We start from the raw sequence: 6,770 nt of genomic DNA, 5'->3' as shown, positions 1-6,770 counted from the left end.
TGTGTCTCTGCCTCTCTCTCTCTCTGTGACTATCATAAATAAATAAAAATAAAAATAAAAATAAAAATAAAAATTTTACTTTCTAAAAAAAATTTGATTTACTTAAAAATACATTATTATTGGGCAGCCCGGGTGGCTCAGTGGCTTAGCGCCACCTTCAGTCCCAGGTGTGGTCCTGGAGACCCGGGATCCAGTTCCACATCAGGCTCCCTGCATGGAATGGAGCCTGCTTCTCCCTCTGCCTGTGTCTGTGCCTCTGTGTGTGTGTGTGTGTGTGTGGGTGTGTTTCATGAATAAATAAATAAAATTAAAAAAAATACATTATTATTTTTCTTTAAAATTTAGATATGCAATCCATTTAGAGTTGATTTGTTTTATGAAATGGGTAGTGATGGTGTTTCCCTCCCACCACCCATCAGATACGAATCTCATCCTCATCTGAAAATGTGATATTTGCTTTTGTTCCATTTGCTCTCGCTTGTCACTGTTTCCCCCAGACTAACATCACTTCATCGTTAGTGCTGACTTTGCAGTGAAATATACTAGGTATCACTCTTATTCTTCCAGTCTTCTGAAGTCTTGGCAATGAGACAGGAGCATGTAATGAAGTCGCTTTTGGTGTCAGAAAGCTTCAGTGGGACTTTTGCTCAGAGGAATGGTTGTTGCCATAATTTAAAGGGAGACGTGTTGAATGAAAGAATGGCCTGCAGGGATTTGACAATAGAAATAATCTTCTTGTCACAGATGACAGAATTGTGGGCAATTTCTCTTTTGTTTACCATTACCTTTTCCTTTACCACACTGAGTACAGAGGGAGTCCTCCAGACTGTGGAAGGGTTGAAAACTATTTTCAATAAATTTGTATGCAAATTTTTTGTATGTTCAGAGAGTGGGCAGGGAAGTGTCCAGGAGCGCACTTGCCTCTTGAGTGTCTTCTAGACCACCCCATGAACTCCTGTTGGAAGAATCTTGAAGTCAAAGCTCCAAAGTGTGTTAATTTCTCCATCTCCCTTTGCTAGATCATGTACATGTTTTTAAATTTGATTTTTTCCTGTGTGTTACTGTGATTAGCAAATGAAGAATGAAAAACTTCACAAAGAAAGGAGATTTGGTGTACTGTCTTGCTGTAGATCATGATACAATCACAGTTTCTGTATATGCAGCATTGATAGTATTCCCTGAAGTTTCATTTTGTGTGCTCACAGTCTGGGCCAGCAGTTCCATGGTCTTCATCCTACCCAGGAACAGGCAGCAGGTACAACACACTCAAAGGCCTAATAATATCTCCCTCAGATCCTCCATCCTTGTCCTGGTGAGCACCTTTGTGTCTTTTTACCACTCCTCCTTTCATGCCTGTATTGCTCTTATTTATAATCCCAACTGGTGGATGATAAATGCGGCTGCCATCATGTCTGTGTGTTTTTCCAACTGTCATCCCCTTTCTGCTTATGAGCCAGGATTCTACTCTACCCAGACCTTGTGTTGCCTGGATAATGTATATTAAATTTCCTAATCTTATTAGAAGTATGTAAAGTTAATGTTTTTGTATCATGTTTCATTCTTTATTTAGTCATCACCATCAAAAATTCAATTCAGAAAGTGATGGAGCAATGTCATGTCTTTTTAAATTATACCCTAATGAGTATTGGGCTTTCTTCAGCTGGTTGAACTTGGAACCTACATTCTTGTAGTGGAGATGAATAAAGCAGCTTGGCCTCATCCTGATATATAGTATCCTGTAGATTGTAAAGTTAATCAAATGTTGCTTGGGTAAAATGTAATAGATTGGGTCCTAGCTCATCAATATATTGGGTCCTAGTCAGATTAATAAAGTGGTTGATCGAATGGCTTACATGGGAAAGTGTTTTGCCCATCCATAGTTTTGCCAAATGTTTTACATGTCCATACTTTTGCCTTTTCCAGAATGTCACATATACTTAGACATATATTCTGCCTTTGCAGATAGGCTTCTTTCACCTAGTAGTATACTTTTAAGTTCTTCCATGTCTTTTCTTGGCTTAACATTTCATTTTTTAAAAGATTTTATTTATTTATTCATGAGAGACACACAGAGAGAGGCAGAGACATAGGCAGAGGGAGAAGCAGACCCAATGCAGGGAGCCCGATGTGGGACTTGATCCCAGGACTCCAGGACAATGCCTTGAGCCCAAGACAGATGCTCAACCGCTGAGCCACCCAGGCATCCCAATATTTCATTTTTTAAGCAACAAATAATATTCCATTTTCTGGATATATTACAGCTTATTTAACCATTCACCTACTGAAACACATCTTGGTTGCTTCCAAGTTTTGACAGTTACGCATAAGTTCCTATAAATATTCAAATACAGGGTTTTCCATAGACATAAATTTTCAATTACTTTGTATAAATACCAAGGAGTGTGAGTATTGGATTATATGGTAAGAGCATTTTTAGTTTTGTAAGAAATTGTTAAATTGCCTTCCAAAGTAGTTCTATCACTCTCAGAAGCAGTGAATGATAGTATCTGTTGCTCAGCATCCATATTACATTTGGCGGTGTCACTGTTTTAGATTTTGGCCAGTGTAATAGATGCATAGTGGTAACTTAATGCTTTACTTTTCAGTTGTCAAATGATAGAAGATGTGGAACTTACGTTCATATGCCTAATTTGCCATCAGTGTATCTTTTTTAGTGAGGTATTTAGTCCTGTCTTCCCATATTTAAATTATGTTTTTTGTTTTCTTATTTTTGTGCTTTGAGAATGTTCTTTGTGTATTCTGGATAACAGTCCATTTAGAAATGTGCTTTACAAATATTTTATTTCAACCTGTGGCTTGTTTTCTCATTATCTTTTGTGTGTTTTGCAGAATGAAAATGAAATCCAAAATATTATTACCTTCATGGAATTTGCCTTTGGTGTTGTGTCAGAAAAATTCATCATGAAACCAAGGTCATCTAGATTTTCTCCTGTGTCATCTTCTAAGAATTTTATAGTTATGCATTTCATATTTACATCAGATTCGTTGTGAGTTGAATTTTGTGAAAGGAATAAGGAATCTATGTCTACATGTAATATTTTGGAAGGCTGATGTCCAGTTGCTTCAGCACATCTGTTGAAAAGACCACTTTTCTCTACCATATTGCCTTTGGTTCTTTGCCAAAGATCAGTTGACTCTATTTGTGTGGGTCCATTTCTGAGCTCTCATTATGTTCTTTTGATCTATTTGTGTATCAGCTTGCCAATACTACACTGTTTTCATTACTGTATATTTATAGGAAGCCTTGAATCAAGTAATATCAGTCCTCTTTGTTCATTTACTTCAATATTTTGTTGGCGGGATGCCTGTGTGGCTCAGGAGTTGAGCGTCTGCTTTCGGCTTTGGGCATGATCCGGGAGTCCGCGATCGAGTCCCATATCAGGCCCCTTGCATGGAGCCTCCTTCTCCTGTCTCTGCCTCTCTCTCTGCCTCTCTCTGTGTCTCTCATGAATAAGTAAATAAAATTTTTAAAAAAATATTTTGTTTGCTACTATGCATCTTTTGACACTCCATATAAACTTCAGGATCAACTTGTTGGTATCCACAGAATAACTTGCTATTTAGTTTGGGATAGCATTGAATCTGTAAGTCAAATTGGGAAGAACTGAAAACTTGTTGAGTCTTCTTGTCCATGTACATGGATAATCTCTTCATCTATTTAGTTCTTTGATTTTGTTAATTAACTGAAATCAAGCTTTCCTCATGTAGATCCTGTACATACTATGTTAGACTTATATCTAAGTATAAGGTATTTTCTAGTGTCAGTATAAAGTTACTGTGTGATTAATTTCAAATTCCACTTGTTCATTGCTCATTTGTGTACTGCCTTAGTCAGTTTGAGCTGTTATTAAAAAGTAACTAGATGGGGTCCCTGGGTGGCTCAGAGGTTGAGCGTCTGCCTTTGGATCAGGTCATGATCCCAGGTTTCTGGGATTGAGTCCTAAAATGGGCTCCCTGCGGGGAGCCTGCCTCTCCCTTGGCCTATGTCTCTGCCTCTCTCTGTGTCTTTCATGAATAAATAAATCTTTTTTTAAAAAAGTAACATAGACTGGGTGGTTTATAAACAATAGCTGTTTCTAACAGTTCTGGAGGCTGGAAAGGCCAAGATCAATGTGCTGGCTAATTAGGCATTGGTGAGAGCCCTACTCTTGGCTGCAAAAGGCTGTCTTGTTGGATTCTCATATGGTGGAGAGTAAGAGAGCTCCCTGAGATTCCTTGTAGAAGGTTGCTAATCTCATTCATGAGGGTTCCACTTTTATGCAGTAATTACCTCCCAAAAGTGACACTTCCACATACCACATATGGGTTAGAATTGCACCATGTGAAATTTAAGTGGCTAACCCAAACAGTACATGTATTAACCTTGTGTCCTTCAGTTTTGTTATAATCACTTTTTAGTTCCAAGTGTTTTTGTTGATTCTATGGAGTATCTACATAGACAATATGATCTGTGAACAAGACATGTTTGTTTCCTACTGACTGTCCTGTGTACTTCTTTTTCTTATTGCATTAGCTAAGACTTCCAGTACAGTGTTGAACAAGAATGGTGAGAGAGGACATCTTTGTCACTTTATTTAATAAATTGTACATTTTAAGAGTGGATTTTATGGTATATCTTATTAAAATCATCAAGTAAAAACATCTAATAGCTTCGCATTGAACTCATAAAAAAATCTGATAGCCTGACCCTGTACTACACATAAAGGTCCAATATCATTGCTATAATGTAGGACAGAGATGATTAGTCTTACGGCTATTAGAAGAATTGGGAGATAATTTTTGTTTTTGTTAAGAATTGGAAGTGATTTTAAGGTACAGTGAACATACTCTATTCCCCAAATCCCAGTATTAGATTGATGGGTTAACAAAAAGTCTCCCACGGGACACCTGGGTGGCTCAGCAGTTGAGCGTCTGCCTTTGACTCAAGGTATGATCCCAGGACTCCAGGATCGAGTCCAATGCAGGGCTCCCTGCATGGTACCTGCTTCTCCCTCTGCCTGTGTCTCTGCCTTTCTCTCTGTGTCTCATGAATAAATAAAATATTTTTTTAAAAAAGGTGTCCTAGCTCCATCTTATTAGATCCCAGTTTACAATTTCATACGGTCTTACTTCTTTCACTGAACTAAAGGTATAAAAGGACTCTTATTCTTCATATCCATAGAGCATTTACTTTGTACCACGTACTGTCCTGGGTTCATTTTCATGTTATAAACTCTAAAAAGAATCTTTAACTCATGCATTATTTTTCAAAAAATTTCAATGTAGTAACACAGGGAAAATGTGTAAACTAAATATATATGAAGTAGGTTATGGAAACATTTCTAAATAAAAAGGAATTTTTCTAGAGTTGAAAGAATCATGTAATGCTTAATAGAATAATCACAAATTGAGATTTTTTTATAGCTTTTAAAAGACTCTTCTAGAAAGATCATTGAATCCTATCTATTGCCTGATAAACACTTCCACACATTAGTGATTGTGAAACTAGTGTAAAAGCATCTTAGGCAGTTTATCTAAATAGTATTGCAGTATTTTTTTTTTTTTATTTTTTTTTTTTTAGTATTGCAGTATTTCACTTTCAACAATTATACTGGGTTAAGGGTCCTATGTATGTAGCAGGAAAGGATGTGCAAGAAGTTATTAGTATGAAAAAAACTGGTCTTTCCTAACCAGGCAGTCAGGAGGTTTGAGAGTAAACATTTTGCATTATATTAGAACCTCATTATTATTATTTTGATATTTGACCATGGACACCTTTTAAGCCTCAACTCTCTCAACTGCTTTCCCTGTTGTTCCTGGTACAGTTTGAGGTATAATATATGAAAAAATAAAAACAACCCCTCCCTCCAAAAAAACCAAAACCACATATTCAATGCATCCTCCCACTTCCCTCCTACTCCACAGGTGGTCAAACTTATAAGCCCAGGTTCTCCTTTGATGCCCACAGGAAGATCAAACCATTTGCAGGACCCACCTCATAAAATGAGTCTCCCTTTCTTGCTCTCTCAAGCCATTTTTCTAGCAACTTTGGAAACCTGCCCTATTCTCCCCAGAAAGTCTCATTATGCATTAAACGTTTTCATTCCCTTTTGGTGTCTAGGATTATCAATCTTAACACCCAAGACTAAATTTTGCATAGGGGTTCATCTTGTGTCTGTGGGCTATCTTAAAGTACAAATTAACTATTTTTGAGGGAATTAATATGTATAGTTCTTAGTTGGCCTACAAATAAAAACCAGTGTATCCCCGGGCATATATGTTCATTCTTTTTTTTTTTAAAGATTTTTATTTATTTATTCATAGAGACACAGCTAGAGAAAGAGGCAGAGACACAGGCAGAGGGAGAAGCAGGCACCATGCAGGGAGCCCGATGCGGGACTCGATCCCAGGTCTCCAGGATCACGCCCCGGGCTGCAGGCGGCGCTAAACCTCTGAGCCACCGCCACCGGGGCTGCCCTATATGTTCATTCTTAAGGGGAAACTCATGATCAATGATCTTTCCAAATTACTCCAATGAAGGCTCCCAGAAGGGGGGCGGGGGGTGAGTAAACTCTTCTCATATCCTGTCTCTATTCCTGAAATTTTCTTATTCCCTAACATTTTTCATATGCTTAATACATTGGCCTCTGGGCACCTGGATGGCTCAGTCAGTAGAGCTAGCATGTGATTCTTGATCTTGGGGTTGTGAGTTCAAGTCCCTGGGTGTAGAAATTACTTACTAAAATCTTTTTTTTTTTTTAATTACACAC

At 37.7% G+C, this 6,770-nt stretch overlaps 1 pseudogene; it reads left to right on the top strand.

Annotated features, from left to right (window-relative positions):
• The first annotated feature begins 369 nt into the window (after positions 1 to 369).
• On the top strand, positions 370 to 1,532 carry LOC140608146 (vomeronasal type-1 receptor 4-like; annotated as a pseudogene).
• The last annotated feature ends 5,238 nt before the right edge of the window (positions 1,533 to 6,770 follow it).

This window comes from Canis lupus, chromosome 1 (assembly GCF_048164855.1).
Source record: "Canis lupus baileyi chromosome 1, mCanLup2.hap1, whole genome shotgun sequence".
Classification (NCBI taxonomy): Eukaryota; Metazoa; Chordata; class Mammalia; order Carnivora; family Canidae; genus Canis; species Canis lupus.
Note: the sequence above shows the minus strand (reverse complement) of the source record. Positions and strands in the feature narration are given on the sequence as shown.